At 31.1% G+C, this 14306-nt stretch overlaps 2 non-coding genes across 2 annotated transcripts; both read right to left on the reverse strand.

Moving 5' to 3' along the window:
• Nucleotides 1–6382: 6382 nt before the first annotated feature.
• On the reverse strand, nt 6383–6489 carry LOC131183524 (small nucleolar RNA R71). Its single transcript, XR_009151574.1, has one exon. It is a non-coding gene; the product is annotated as a small nucleolar RNA R71 (small nucleolar RNA).
• Nucleotides 6490–13733: 7244 nt separating this feature from the next.
• Nucleotides 13734–13840, reverse strand: LOC131183507 (small nucleolar RNA R71). The gene has a single exon (XR_009151559.1). It is a non-coding gene; the product is annotated as a small nucleolar RNA R71 (small nucleolar RNA).
• Between the last annotated feature and the right edge of the window lie 466 nt (nt 13841–14306).

Genomic DNA, 14306 nt, shown 5'->3' on the forward strand with positions numbered 1-14306 from the left:
CACAACGCTTTGATGCTAATACCCATTAAATAAAAATGGATTTGCAGCTATATTATTATTTTTTGTATATTTATACTTTATTTTTATAATCTATTTCTAATTAATAAAATACCATCTAAAATAACTAGAACCTTAACACATTTGATCAAATCCATTTGGCACCTCTAATCCTATGATGTCATTTTATTTCTATTTTATATGATAATTAAGCTAAGTTAATTATTTTTGTGAAACTCTGCTTTGTTTGGAAACAATGCTTTGGATTGTGAATCTAGCATTGAAGTCTGACTAAGAACCCAAAATTGTAAATCTATGATAGAAGAGACTAAATAGATTCATCACAAATTCATTGAAGATTTTATAACTGGTGGAAATATTATTGAAGTAGTTTAACAAGTTTAGGTATGTGAGTGATTATTAAATATTATATTTCATTCTAAAAAAATACTAATTTACCTCTCTCTCTCTCTCTCTCTCTATATATATATATATTTTTTTTTCCTCAAAATTTAATCTTTTTAATACATTTTTTATTAATCAAAAGAAAAATTTTAAAAATGTAGACCACTAATTTTTAAATTTTGTTATATCAATAAAAACTAATCTATTAAAAATTAAAATGTACACTCATTAATTTTTTTTTTGTTTTATTGGCTAATAAAAAATCTTTTAAGCTGCTAGAATGTTGGTTATTTAATTTTTTTACTTTTTTGGGGCAATAAAAAAATCAATAAATGACGATTATAATATTTAAATATATAGGCTAATAATAGATATAACAACTAGATCTAATTATTTTATTTACCTCGTTTACTATTTAATTTTTTTTAAATCTTTTTTATAACTTAAAATAAATTTAAAAAATATAGGTGACACATTTTTCAATTAATTTTAGTCAATAAAAAATGGACTAATTAAATGTTTTATTTAATTAGGCTAATAAAAAAAAATCAAGCTTTTAAAATTTTGTTAAGATTTTTTGAAGCTAAATGTAAGAAACAGTTAAGAACATACTCACATTTAAAGTACTCTAAATTAAAAATTAAAATTTTTGAGAGGGTGTAGCTCTGTTTCACTCTTTAAGTTTAGTGTTAGACGAATGCAACATTTAGACGTAAGTGAATCATCTATTTAACTCACAAATTAAATCTTTTTAAAATATTTTTTATTGCTTAAAAGAAAATTTTAAGAGGTGGGCCACTAATTTTTCAAATTTGTTATATCACTAAAAACAATCTTTTAAAACCTAAAATATGGACTCATTAATTTTTATCTTTAATTGGGCCAATAAAACTTTTAAATTACTAAAATATTAGCCTATTAAATTTTTTTGCTTTATTAGTCCAATTAAAAATAACAATTAATGACGATTATTAAATTTAGATAAATGGGGCTAATAACAGATATAACAATTAGACATAGGTATTTTATGTACATCACTCACAATTTAATTCTTTTTAAATTCTTTTTTATTACTTAAAAATAAATTTAAATAATATCGACGATTAATTTTTTAATTAAGTTGAGCCAATAATCCATCTAACACTGAAGTCGGAGGTTCAAACAGAACCACAACCTATCTAAAATTTTAGTTTTTCATTTAGAGTACCTTAAATGTAGGAATATTTTTAACTGTCTCTGACGTATTGTTTCAAAAAAAATCTTAACAAAATTTTACAAGGTTGATTTTTTTTATTAACCTAATTAAATAAAGAAATTAGTGAGCCCATATTTTAATAATTCAAAGTTTTTCTTATTGGTCCAATTTAGTTGAAAAATTTATTACCGATATTTTTTAAGTTCATTTTTAAGTAATGAAAAATAATTTAAGAAGAATTAAATTGTGAATAAGGTACATAAAACAACTATGTTTGGTTTTTATGTCTGTCATTAGCATCAAATCTTCCTAATTAATGACAGTGAATCTATTTACACACCTAATCACCATCATGAATGTTTGGAGGTAAATTAGTAACCTGCAAAATAAAATATAACATTTAACAATCACATATCTGATTCAAGAGATTACATAATATTTAGCAGGTACAAAATCTTTGATGTCCTACTCGATGATTTAGGTTCTTCTACTATGTGGATATGTAACCTTTTGAATCTCCTGTTGAACAAGCTTCAGTGAGAAATTGAACAAGTTCTGGTTTCTTATAAGAACTTGTTTAATGAGGGACATTCAAAAGATTCCACCATCCAACTATTAAGGGGGCAATTAATATGCAGGAAATGTTGCTAATTAAGGGTATTGTAAGCATGTCTCATACTGGTGTTGGCTAATTCTTGTACATAATCTGCAACTACTTTTGAGATTTATGTGATACTAGCATTCAAAATAGTATTTAAAAGAAATAAATTAACAAACACGTAAAAAAATTATAGCTCAGATTCATGGAAAAAAGTGATACATGCATATAACTAATAAATCCATCTAAATTTCCTCTAACAGACAATGAAATATACATGACGTTGTTTTTCTATTTTAAACTTCATTTTTGTGAAAAATTTTAAGCACACTTTTAATTTTAACTCAAATCTTTAATGTTATAAATCCAATCCTAAATATTAATAAAATTTCTATTTTAACAATTAAATAATTTTAAGAAAATATGAAGGAATATGTCAACCTACACATATAACATAAAAATAATTAACTTGAATTTGACTCATTTAATTAATCATATCAAAATGCTTGACTCTAATAAATTTATATTTATAACACAAATTATACGATACTATTTGTATAACACGTTTAAATAAATGGATTATTAATGGTTATGTGACGCTACATAATATGTTTTTTTATAAGTTGGAAAATTTTATGAAAAAATGAAAAAAAAAAAAAAAAAACTAAGACATCTAGCTGAATAATCTCCACACAGGGACAAAACCTAAAGAAAAATTACAAGAGTAAAGGACAAGAAAAGAATGATACATGATACAATATGTTTAATCCATTTAAATAAATTGGTCATTTTAAATATCACATAATACGACACATTTCACATTTAACTTTTTTAAAATTTTAAGATACATATTAGGTAGCATCATTCAAATATAAAAATATCATTCAAAGATCATTCAAATATGCAACCATTATCCAAATAGCAAAATTAATTAAAATTACACAATCACAATCTAAAGTTTCAAGTTTGTAAATATGAACTTCACAAATAATTATCTTCCACAAGATTTTTTTGATGGAATTTGAGCATTGAATTAGTGAAGAATTGAAAATACAATGGATTTATGTAGGAGTGCGGTTTTAGTTTGATTCAAGGTTTGTATAGGAACCGTAATCGAATCGAAATTTCGATATTGTTCTAGTTCACTTTTTCATTATTTTGGTTTTGATTCGGTATGGTTATTAGTTTTTCAATTCTGCTTTGATTCAGTACGGTTTCGGTTTGATTCTTAAAATAATTTTATGCAATTATTTCCTTCAAAAAGTCATATTTGAATTAGCATATAAGTTTTAAATTGAGTTATTAATATATAATATATTATATAATATATTTTTTAATTATTTCTAAATATATATTATCTTTAATTATAAATTGCATATATAATTTAGGATTAAGCATATTATATAATATAATAGCATAAGTATATCATATAATATATATTTTAACTATCTATTAATTATGTAGTATTTAACTATAAGACGCTGATAAGTGCATAATTTATTAATTTTACTCTCATCACGTTTAGTATTTCTAGTATTTTTTTTTATGTTTAATTTAGTTGATTAGGCATTTCTTATCAATTAGTGATAAGTGCATAATTTATTAATTTTACTCCCATCACATTTAGTGTTTTTAGTGTATTTTTATATTTAATTTAGTTGGTTAAAATATATTTATCATTTAGGCATATTTTTAGATAGTTGTGGAATAATTGTGTTAAATGGAGAAATTTTCAGCATTTGACATTTGCTGTATTTTTCAGGTGTTTCTAAAGTTGCAGGTCTCCAAATTGAGTGTTGTTTAATCCATTGAAAAGTTAAGATAGAGCACTTCAAATGATAAAGAGGGACCAAAGCCCAAATCAGTCTCCAAGGTTGACAAAATGAGCTATGGATCTATTGTAAAAGCCCAGATTCAATGGGTCATGACCAGTTTTAGTATTTATTTTGTATCTGGAGTTTCAGGCTTCCAAATGAAGCAAGGCCAAGCCCAATTGAACCTTAAGAGCCACCTCTACAACTTCTATGAAGGGCTAAATGAGAGATAAGGCCATTTTAATTGTCAAAAACGGCAATGAAGTCATCATAATGGGTTGGACCATCTGACTGAACCAGTCCTGGTCTTTGGGCTATAACTTGGGCTATAGACCTCAGATTTGGGTCAATGGGTACCCGTTGGAAAGCTAAGAAATAGGGCTACAACTTTTGTACAGAGGGTAGAGGCAGATTCGAAAAGAAAGTTACTGAAAATCTGCCCTGATTTCAAAAATGTGAATGCAGGCTGAAAATCTGCATCATGAATTTCAAAACCTTTCCTAGTTTAGTTTGGTTCCTATCTTTGGGATTAGGTTTTTTTTAGTATAAATACATCTTTGGGCAGCAGCTAAGAGCATCCTAATTCAGACCTTCGTTCTCCATTTGAAGGCTTTCATTCTCCATTCGAAGGCTTTCATTCTCCATTCTCTTTTTAGATTTCTTCTTTATTTTTCTGTAAGCCATGAACATGAGTGGCTAAGTTTTTAATTCAGTTCAAGGGATTCAAGTTCTTATGTATGATTTGTGAGACTAGGTTCTTAATTTAATTTATGTCTTTTTGAATATCTATTATTTTCTGATTTAATTATTTTTGATCTGTTGAATGATTTGCTAAAAAGGCCTATTAGTTAATTGTTTGATTTGATCAATTGCTAGTTCATCTTCATAATATGTAATTGTTGTGTAATATTAAACATGAGTAGCAATTAGGTTTTATTGATTATGATCCAAGTTTTTTATAATAACCTAAGAAAACAATAGGGTGGATTAAATGATTTATGCTTTATAAATTGTTGTTCAGCTTAACTACTTTTTTTCTTAAAACAGTTATTAATTTGATGAGGATTGCTTAATACCAACTCAGTTAATAATTAGAGTCAATAAGAGTGCTAGGCTCAAATTGATGAATATAGGAAGTCAGGGGTTTACCTCGTTATTTGTTAAATCTACGTTAAGTATTCAATAAGATATAATTGTATTTCTTTTGTCTATGATCAAATCAATGCATTAGAATGAGAATTATCTTGGACTGAAGTTTGTTTAATTTGAGAATTTCTTATTTAATTTTAGATCTTAATTTTTGATTTCTTCTTTGGATTGCGAATTACACCCCCCCCCAACCTTTGTTTCTTTTTCCATTACATAAGTGCACGGAATATAATAATTCAGTCTCTAGGGTTAGACCTGGACTTATCGCGTATTGCAACAAATATTTCACAACTGGTAATTTCAGTTAATTTAATTTCTGGTGGATTTGACACTCATCAAGAATTTTGGCACCGTTGCCTGGGACTGAAGTTTATTTGATTTCATGTTTTTGGTGTTAGATATTCTATTATTAATTTTGTTTTTGAGTTGTTGTTATTTTCAGGTTTTTGGAAAAGAAAAAAGAAAAAATATAATAATTACGGTGTTACTATTCATTGTTACTGTTCATTAAGGATTTTAGTTAAATTTGGAGGGCAGCCCATACCTATTTTAAAGGAAACGACCCTCTGATTAAGACTAATTAATCCATAGGATTCTTGGACCCCACCCTCTTGAGGCCAAATTCGATTGTTTTCTAGTGTTTTAAGGCATTTTTCTGTTTTTACTTTGATCTTTTTTGTTTATGACAAGAATTTCTCAATCTGGTGAGTTGATCTTTGATCCAGAAATAGAAAAAACAGCTAAACGTTTGAGAAAATTGGCTAAGCAAGCTAGGCAGGTTCCGAGTATATTTGAAGAAGTCCAATCTCCAAAGGAATTAAGTTCAGATTCGGAGTCAGAATCAAATTCCGAAAATGAAACCATGGCTGCTAGAACCTTGAAAGAGTTGGTTGCTCCTAATCTAAACCAACAGCCTTTGTGTATCCAATACCCTGCTTTAAATGTTGCTTTTGAATTGAAATCTGGACTAATCCATTTGTTGCTTAAGTTTCATGGTCTTGTAGGTGAGGATCCACATAAGCATCTAAAGAAATTTCATGTTGTGTGTTCTAGCATGAAACCTCAAGGAGTTTCAGAGGTTCAGATCAAGCTTCGAGCTTTTCCCTTCTCACTGAAGGGCACAGCTAAGGATTGGTCATATTACCTTCCTTATGGATCTGTCAACTTAGGGAATGGGATGAAGCAGATATTTCTGGAGAATATTTTCCTACTTCCCGTGCTGCCAACATAAGAAAAGAAATTTGTGGCATCCGGCAATACAATGGAGAGAGCTTGTATGAGTATTGGGAGAGATTTAAGAAGCTGTGTGCAAGCTGTCCTCATCATCAAATCAGTGAGTAGCTTTTGATTCAGTATTTCTATGAGAGACTTCTACCAATGGACCGCAGTATGATAGATGCTGCTAGTGGAGGAGCTTTGGTTGACAAGACACCAGAAGAGGCAAGGAGGCTGATTGCTAACATGGCAGCAAACTCTTAGCAGTTTGGAATGAGAATGGATCACGCACCTAAGAAGGTTAATGAGGTAAGTACATCTAACCTTGAGAAATAGATTTCTGATTCAACTTCTTTGGTGAGGTAGTTGGCTGCAGGGAAAATGCAAACTATTAAGGTATGTGGGATTTGTTCGGGTTTGGGTCATGCTACTGACATGTGTCCTGCATTACAAGAGGATGAATCAATGCAACATGTTAATGTAATAGAAAATTATGGATAGCCATAGCACAGGTATGATCCCTTTTCTAATACTTATAATCCAGGATGACGAGATCATCCCAATCTGAGTTATGGGAATCAACTGGTGCAAAACCGATACCATCAGCAGAGACAAGTGAATCAACCACCTCCGCCTCCCTCAAATCAAGGTATGTCACTTGATGAAATTGTTAAGGCTTTGGCTAACAATACCCAACAGTTTCAACAGGAGACCAGAAATAGCATTCAAAACATAGAGAGGCAGATTGGTCAATTAGCCTCATCTCTCAAGGTTCTGGAAAGCTCCCATCACAAATAGTCATAAATCCTAGAGAAAATGCAAGTGCGATATTGTTGCAAAGTGGGAAAGAAGTTGACAACCAAACTCCACATGAGTTAACTAAAAAGAAGAAGTAAGGAGAAAAAGAGTCTGAAGTTCCTGAAGTTGAGATAAATACTAAACCTAAACTGAATAAGGTCAATAATTCTGTTCTTCCTCCATTCCCCTGCAGGTTGGCGAAGAAAGAAGAACAAGAGAAAGAAATTTTGGAGACTTTCAGGAAGGTAGAGGTGAATATACCTTTACTTGATGTGATCAAACAAATCCCCAGGTATGCTAAATTCCTTAAGGAATTATGCACTAAAAGCGCAAGTTAAGGAATAATAAGAAGATCAGTGTGGGGGAAAATGTGTCAGCATTAATTCAACGAAAATTATCCCCTAAGTGTAAGGATCCAGGTTCGTTTTCTATTCCCTACAAAATAAGTGATTCTAGATTTGAACATGCAATGGCAGATTTAGGAGCATCTATTAATGTTATGTCAAATTCAGTTTTTCAAACCTTAAATTTGGGTCCTTTGAAAGAAACCAGTGTCATTATTCAGTTAGCTGATCATTATAATGCTTACCTATTGGGAGTAGTTGAGGATGTGTTGGTGTAGGTTAGAGGATTGATTTTTCCTGCAGATTTTTACATTCTGGATATGGAGGATGATAGTGCTCTCTCATAAAATTCAGCTTTGATTTTGTTTGGAAGACCTTTCCTAAAAACTGCCAAGACAAAAATTAATGTGGATGAGGGTACCTTAACTATGGAGTTTGATGGAGAGACTGTCAAATTTAATATCTTTGATGCCATTAAGTATCCTACTGATGATCATTCTGTCTTTTCTATTAGTGTTGTTGATACATTTGTGAAGGATGTTTTTGAGGATGAGTTAGAAAGAAAATCACAATTGCATGAATTAGAGGAAATTCGCCTTAAGGCTTATGAGAATTCTAGGATCTATAAAGAAAAGACAAAGGCATTCCATGATAAACTAAGGAAGCAGTTTGTGATTGGGCAAAAAGTTTTATTGTATAATTCCATATTGAAGCTGATGATTAGTAAGTTGTGTTCTCGTTGGATTGGACCCTTTGTTATTACTAATGTATTTCCTTATGGTGCAGTTGAAATTGAAAGTTTAGGAACTAACAAAGTGTTCAAGGCCAACGGTCAAGAACTCAAGCCATTTTATGAGGGGTTTCAGGAGAATTCAGTGGATTAAGGAGCTTTGCCATGTCAAGCTAACGATGTTAAACAAAGGGGTTTCTTGGGAGGCAACCTATAGGTGGCTTGTTAGCCACAATTATATTTGTTTTCTTTTCCTTATTTTATTTTATTTTCTAGCATTTTTTCTTTTCTTTTGCATTTAGGCTTTATATTGGGGACAATGTAAGTTTTAAGTGTAAGGGAGGAGAAATTTGTTGCTGCAATTTTTTTTTTAATTCTTAATAATAATAATAATAATAATAATAATAATAATAATAATAATAATAATAATAAATAAATAAATAAATAAATAAATAAATTTTATTCTCATAAGCTTGATTCATGATTCTATATTAACTCTCGGAGCGAAGTGCTTTGTCCTTGAAATGACTTCTCTATTTTAGATTGAATTTTTGAGATTTTAGGTAATGTAATAGTAACTTTAATGATGGATTTTCCCTCTTCTCCATACCATAGAGCAATTTTTTCCTGCATAAATCATTTAGGTTTGATTTAATGGTGAAATAATTAGTTATGTGTGCTTTAAACTAGTGTCATGCATATTTTAAAACTTTGTTTAATCTATCAGGGCACTTTATAATATGTAGATACATTAATTGGGGGAAATAAAAGGTTGAACTTGAAAATTGCTTTGCTATTTTAGTTAAGCAAACTAACCAAGGGTCTTCATGAACCCCATATCGATTCTCAGGCCAAAAGCTAGCTAGGATATGAGCAAGGTACTTTTCTGAAGGTGACAGTTGAAATAAAAAAAAAAAAGTGATAACTGTGACAAGAGAGAAGTACCAATTTCAAATAAGATAAAATAAAAAAAGGACATTTCTATCTCCCCTAAGATTTGAAAAGAGCTATAATTGTTATGCCTTGATAAATTAGCCTTGTGTATTGACTTAAATTTTATGGAACTTTAATTGTGTGAGCTTAATTGATTTCAAGCCTTTTATTTTGTGTTAGAAAATTATTGATATATTGTATGGTGTTGATGGAATTTATTGTGATGGTTATTACCTTACTTGCCACTTCTTTCAAACTTTTAATCTTTTGTTAGAGAATGTTGTTATAGGGTGAAGTTAAGGAACTTCTAAGTGGAGTTGATTGAGAGTTTAAGTCATGCTTGAGGACAAGCATAGAATAAGTGTGGGGGAATTTGATAAGTGCATAATTTATTAATTTTACTCCCATCACATTTAGTGTTTTTAGTGTGTTTTTATGTTTAATTCAGTTGGTTAAAATATATTTATCATTTAGATATATTTTTAGATAGTTGTGGAATAATTGTGTGAAATGGAGAAATTTTCAGCATTTGACATTTGCTGTATTTTTCAGGAGTTTCTAAAGTTGTGGGTCTCCAAATTGAGTGCTGTTTAATTCATTGAAAAGTTAAGATAGAGCACTTCAAATGATAAAGAGGGACCAAAGCCCAAATAAGTCTCCAAGGTTAACAAAATGAGCTATGGATTTATTGCAAAAGCCCAGACTCGATGGGTCACGACCAGTTTCAGTATTTATTTTGTATTTGGAGTTTCAAACGTCCAAATGAAGCAAGGACAAGCCCAATTGAACCTTAAGAGCCACCTCTACAACTTCTATGAAGGGCTGGACGAGATATGAGGCCATTTTAATTATAAAAAATGGCAATGAAGTCATCATAATGGGCTGGACCATTTGACTAAACTAGTCCCGGTTTGTGGGCTATAACTTGAGCTGTAGACCTCGGATTTTGGTCCATGAGTACTAGTTGGAAAGTTAAGAAATAGGGTTACAACTTTCCTGAAGAGGGCAGAGGCAGATTCAAAAAGAAAGTTGCTGAAAATCTGCCTTGATTCCAGAAACATGAATGCAGGCTAAAAATCTGCATCTTGAATTTCAAAACTTTTCCTAGTTTGGTTTGGTTCCTATCTTTGGGATTAGGTTTTTTTTAGTGTAAATACATCTTTGGGCAGTAGCTAAGAGCATCCCAATTTAGACCTTCGTTCTCCATTTGAAGGCTTTTATTCTCCATTCTCTTTTTAGATTTCTTCTTTATTTTTCTTTATTTGTCTATAAGCCATGAACATGAGTGGCTAAGTTTTTAATTCAGTTCAAGCGATTTAAGTTCTTATGTATGATTTGTGAGAACAAGTTCTTAATTTAATTTATATATTTTTAAATATCTATTGTTTTATGATTTAATTATTTTTGATCTGTTGAATGATTTGCTAAAAAGGCCTATTAGTTAATTGTTTGATTTGATCAATTGCTAGTTCATCTTCATAATCTGTAATTATTGTGTAAGATTGAATATGAGTAGCAATTAGGTTTTATTGATTATGATCCAAGTTTTTGATAATAACCTAAGGAAACAATAGGGTGGATTAAATGATTTATGCTTCATAAATTGTTGTTCAGCTTAACTACTTCTTTTTCTTAAAGCAGTTATTAATTTGATGAGGATTGCTTAATACCAACTTAGTTAATAATTAGAGTCAACAAGAGTGCTGGGCTCGAATTGATGAGTATAGGAAAGTCAGGGGTTTATCTCGCTGTTTGGTAAATCTACGTTAAGTATTCAATAAGATATAATTGTATTTCTTTTGTCTATGATAGAATTAATGCATTAGAATGAGAATTACCTTGAACTGAAGTTTGTTTAATTTGAAAATTTCTTATTTAATTTTAGATCTTAATTTTTGATTTCTTCTTTGGATTGCGAATTACACCCCCCCCCCCAACCTTTGTTTCTTTCTCCATTACACAAGCGCACGAAATTTAATAATTCATTCTCTAGAGTTCGACCTGGACTTACCGCTTATTACAGAAAATATTTCACAACTGGTAATTTCAATTAATTTAATTTCTGGTGGATTCGACACCCATCAATTAGGCATGATATTAATGAGTTTTTGGAATAATGGCATTAAATTGGGGAATTTCCAACATCTTTTTACCTTAACCTTTGTTTGGTTTTTCAGGTGAAACTTAAGTTTTAGGTTTTCTAATTGAGTGTCGTTTGATCCGTTGGAAAGCTAAGATAGAACACTACAAATATCTAAGAGGGACCAAAGCCCAGTTCAGCCTCAAAGACAATCAAAATTAGCCCTGAAGCCAGAACATATTTTTAGCATGGACCTGTGAAACCATGTTTGGTTTTTAATTCATATGTGGAGCTCTAGATGTCCAATCGAAGCAAATTCAAGCCCATTTGAACCTCAAAGGCAGCCTCTACAATTGTTGTGAAGGGCTAGAAGCGAGATAAGATCATTTTAATTATAAAAAATAACAGCAAATTCGTCATTTTAGACTGGATACTCGGTCAGAACCAGTTTCAGTTTTTAGCCCATAACTTGGGTTGTAGACATTCGATTTGGGCAAATGAGTACTCATTAGAAAGCTAAAAAGTAGGGCTATAACTTTTCTGAAGAAGTCAAAGACAGAATCTCAAGGGAAGTGGCTGAAAATTGGCCATGATTGTAGAGCAGAGAATCTATCTTTTTAAAATTCAAAAATTTTCCAAGTTTGGTTCTTATCTGTGGATTGGGTTTTTGATTATAAAGCTCATCTTTGGTAGCAGTGAACACATTCATTCAGACCTTCGACACCTTTATTACACCTTCATTCTCCATTCATGTCGATAGTTTTAGATTTCTCCATTTTATTTTTCTTTTGTAAGCCATGAACATGAGTGGCTAAGTTTCTAAATTCAGTTCAAGGGATTCTAGTTCTTATGCATGATTTGTGAGACCAAGTTCTTAATTTAAATTATGCCTTTTTGAATATCTATTGTTTTTCTATTTCATTGTTTTTAATCTATTGAATGATTTGCTAAAAAGGCCTATTAGTTAGTTGTTTGATGTGATTAATTGCTAGTTCATCTTCATAATCTGTAATTATTGTGTAAGATTGAATGTGAGTAGCAATTAGGTTTTATTGATTATGATCCAAGTTTTCGATAATAACCTAAGGAAACAATAGGGTGAATTAAATGATTTATGCTTTATAAATCGTTGTTCAGCTCAACTACTTCCTATTCTTAAAGCAGTTATTAAATTGATAATGATTACTTAATACCAATTCAGTTAATAATTAGAGTCAATAAGAGTGCTGGGCTCAAATTGATGAGTATAGGAAAGTTAGGGGTTTTACCTCGTTGTTTGATAAATCTACGTTAAGTATTCAATAAGAGATAATTATATTTCTTTTGTCTATGATCGAGTCATGCATTGGAATGTGAATTACCTTAGACTGAAGTTTGTTTAAATTAAGAATTTGATATCTAAATTTAGTTCTTTAATTTCTGAACTTGATTTTTTCTGATTTAGTGTTACAAAATCCCCTCCCCCCCCCCCCCCCCACCTTTGTTCTTTTTCGGTTACACACGTGCACGAAATTTAGTAACTCAGTCTCTAGGGTTCGACCTGGATTACCACTTATTGCATTCATTTAGAAAATATTTCATTACTGGTAATTTCAGTTAATTTTTGATGGAATCGGCAACCATAAAAAATTTTGGCATCGTTACCGAGGACTGAAGGTTTATTGGATTTCGTGTTTTTAGTGTTAGAATATTTTGTTATTAACTCTGTTTGTGTGAAGTGTTGCTATTTTCATATTTTTGATGAAATTTATAGTGTTACTATTTATCGACAGAATTTTGGTTGAATTAAGAGGGCGCTCTATACTTATTTGAAGGAAATGATGTTCTGAACAAGACTAATCAATCCATGGGATTCCTTGGCTCCACCCTCTTGGGGCTAAATTCCATCATTTTCTAAGGTTTTGAGGCATTTTTCTGTTTTTAGTTTGATTTTTTTTTTTGTTTATGACAAGAACTTCTCAATCTGGTGAGTTGCTCTTTGATCCAGAAGTAGAAAAAATAGCTAAAAAGTTGAGAAAATTGGCTAAGCAAGCTAAGTAGATTCCGAGTACATCTAAAGGAATCCAATCTCCAAGGGAATTAAGTTCAAATTCAGATTCCAAAAATGAAACCATGGCTGCTAGGACTTTGAAAGAGTTGGCTGCTCCTGATCTAAACCAACAGCCTTTGTGTATTCAATTCCCTGCTTTAAATGTTGCTTTTGAGTTAAAGTTTGGACTAATCCATTTGTTGCCTAAGTTTCATGGTCTTTCAGGTGAGGATCCACACAAGCATTTAAAGGAATTTCATGTTGTGTGCTCCAGCATGAAACCTCAAGGAATTTCAGAGGACCAGATTAAGCTTCAAGCTTTCCCTTTCTCACTAGAAGGCACAACTAAGGATTGGTTGTATTACCTTCCTTCTGGATCTATCAACTCATGGAATGAAATGAAGCGAATATTCTTGGAGAAGTATTTTCCTGCTTCCCGTGCTGCTAACATAAGAAAAGAAATTTGTGGCATCTGGCAATACAATGGAGAGAGTTTATATGAGTATTGGGAGCAATTTAAGAAGCTGTGTGCAAGTTGTCCCCATCATCAAATAAGTGAGCAGTTTTTGATTCAGTATTTCTATGAGGGACTTCTACCAATGGACTGCAGTATGATAGATGCTGCTAGTGGAGGAGCTTTGGTTGACAAGACACCAAATGAAGCAAGGAGGCTAATTGCTAACATGGCAGCAAACTCTCAGTAGTTTGGAATGAGAATGGATCACACACCTAAGAAGGTTAATGAGGTAAGTACATCTGACCTTGAGAAATAGATTTCTGATTTAACTTCTTTGGTGAGGCAATTGGCTGTAGGGAACATGCAAACTGTTAAGGTATGTGGAATTTGTTCGGGTTTGGATCATGCTACTGACATGTGTCCTGCATTACAAGAGGATGAATCAATCTAACTTGCTAATGCAGTAGGAAATTATGGACATCCACAACATAGGTATGATCCCTTTTCTAATACTTGTAATCCAGGATTGTGAGATCATCCCAATTTGAGTTATGGGAATCAA

This window comes from Hevea brasiliensis, chromosome 9 (assembly GCF_030052815.1).
Source record: "Hevea brasiliensis isolate MT/VB/25A 57/8 chromosome 9, ASM3005281v1, whole genome shotgun sequence".
Lineage (NCBI taxonomy): Eukaryota > Viridiplantae > Streptophyta > Magnoliopsida > Malpighiales > Euphorbiaceae > Hevea > Hevea brasiliensis.